Here is a 2274-nt window from a genome sequence, read left to right as displayed (position 1 = left end):
GTGTGTGTGTGTGTGTGTGAGTGTGTGTGTGTGTGTGTGTGTGATGTGGTAGTGCATGACTAATTTCTTTTCAGAAGCAGAAACTCTTTTCTATGTTTTGTGGTCATTGTTAAAGTCTCTGTTCCACATGGGATGCTCACAATGTCAGACAAAAGAAAAACAGATCATAAAGCCATTAAACCCTTTCTTTCTTTAGACTAAAAAAGGGCAACACATTACCAAAAAACTTGGTTTCAAAGTGGAAACAGATTGTCATTGCATTTCTGCTGATGCCATGGCACATTTTTTGTGCTTTTTTAAAATATGAACCAGTGTTATGTTAGTATCACCTTATAGTTTTTATTTTTCCATTTTAAGTTTTAGTTAAAGATTTAGTACTTCTGTTGGTTTTGTCATCTTGAATAGGCTATTTTTAAAAATATTTCTATATATTTGTATTCTTTTTTATTTCATTTTTTTCATTAAGATATAAAAGAGCAACATATGAGCAATAACATTCTCCCCTGAAATTGTAACAAACCTTTCTGTTTGTTTTGCAGGGGAGAAACCTTCAGGTCAACATGAATTTATTACTAAACCTGATGCTGCAGTTTCTAACTGCTCTGTGCTGTGCTGCAGATCCCACAGTAAGTGTGTGTGTGTGTGTGTGTGTGTGTGTGAGAGAGAGATAGATGTACAGTAAATGGATGATATCTGGATTGAACAACATTCTGCATCTCTGACAGGTGCTGAATATCAGACAGAAAAGAGGCACACGCACATATAGGGGTGAGTTTTATTCTGACCTCTCAACTTCATCTCTGGCTATGTTGCATGTACTGCATGTTATTTCTGCAGTATGTTGTCTATGCATTATTGCTAATTTCCTTTATGCATGGAATACAACAGTGGCAAACTCACATGGCCAGCAAAACACTTTTGCTGGTGTAACACATAAATAAATAAATTTCCAATTTCTTATTTGCTTATTTTTAACTTATTGCTTATTTCCGATTCTGTCCGCTGTCAACATGCCGGAGAGTGGCGAAAATTAATATTGAGAGAAAACTTTGTCCAATCAGAATTGGTCTCAAGCGAGTCGTAGTCTAAGCCCCGCCCCTTCGAGCTTTCCTTGACAGTACGAATGATTCAGAATGATTAGAATATAATTGATTGTCAGGTTCATCAGCCAATCAAATTGTTGTATTTGTACAAGTTGCATACGTAATTAGAGCGCGATCAGTGCTACAGTTCAGCTTGACCGTATTTGACGGAAAACTATTTATTTTTACTTCAAATAGTCATTGGAAAGTACTTTTATATTGCTTATGAGAGGTTTCCTGAAAATCAAGGCTGGCTGAAGCATTCAGTATCATGTCATGTTTGTCAGTGGCTTGGTGTCTAAATTAATCTTTGAAATATCAATAGTTTGTTTTGACTGTAACTCTACTAACCTAACGTTTCAGTAGCGTGACAGTAAATTAAAGACAGCTGTGTTATTGTGTAATATGCTATTATGGCTTCTCTAATAACTAGCTACCTTTGCCAACGAGTGCGACTGAGTCCGATTCATTCTAGTGAATCGATTTATAAGTGTCAATGAAAAGTCCAATTCATTATAGTGATTCGGTTTGTTCGAACTGTTTATGTAAATGAACAGATTCAGAATCGAATCGAATCCCACAATGTTTTAAATCGGTTATATGTAAATTAAGATGTGTTTTTATACTGCTTGATACTGTCATCTTAATTTAGATTCATTCATTTATGGCTCTTGATTAAATTGATTAAATCATCATATCTCAATTTTACGTGTCATTTGACTCATATGACTGCCACAAATCATTTTTTAAATGGATTAAAAATTTAATGTTTTTGTTTTCAAGAGTAGTAATGTAATGCGTTAGTATGCTATACCAATCATATCCTCAGTATGTTATTGTCCATTAGGGGGCGCTATGTACACAGGAAAAACATACATGTCACACATTCACAAGCAGAACTTCAGCATTCAGGACAAACACATCAAGACTGTCTTCTGCTCAAAATGCTGTCTTTCTTTTTATCCTTTGTTTGTTTCTGTCCTCTCTGTCTTTCCCCAGTCTGATGTGGAGGAGAAGGCTTGAGTCATTTAATTTGCATCTATCCCTGACCACAACCATAATGTCTTAATTTCTGTGTCATTTTGTGTCTGTGTGTGTCAGACGCTTGTGTGGACGCTAATTCGGCTGCGGTCAGAGACACTGGGGCGACGTGGCTGCGATGGAAGGGTCAGAAAGTTGAATTCTGCCGCTG

At 36.3% G+C, this 2274-nt stretch overlaps 1 long non-coding RNA gene across 1 annotated transcript; it reads left to right on the top strand.

Moving 5' to 3' along the window:
- The first annotated feature begins 534 nt into the window (after positions 1–534).
- On the top strand, positions 535–2268 carry LOC107736733 (uncharacterized). The gene is made up of 3 exons (XR_001639725.1): positions 535–626; positions 726–768; positions 2184–2268. It is a non-coding gene; the product is annotated as an uncharacterized LOC107736733 (long non-coding RNA).
- Positions 2269–2274: the final 6 nt, after the last annotated feature.

Source organism: Sinocyclocheilus rhinocerous, unplaced genomic scaffold (assembly GCF_001515625.1).
Source record: "Sinocyclocheilus rhinocerous isolate Xijiao unplaced genomic scaffold, SAMN03320098_v1.1 C36899945, whole genome shotgun sequence".
In the NCBI taxonomy this organism is placed as follows: domain Eukaryota; kingdom Metazoa; phylum Chordata; class Actinopteri; order Cypriniformes; family Cyprinidae; genus Sinocyclocheilus; species Sinocyclocheilus rhinocerous.
The sequence above is the reverse complement of the archived record's forward strand: the minus strand, read 5'-3'. Positions and strand labels throughout refer to the sequence as shown.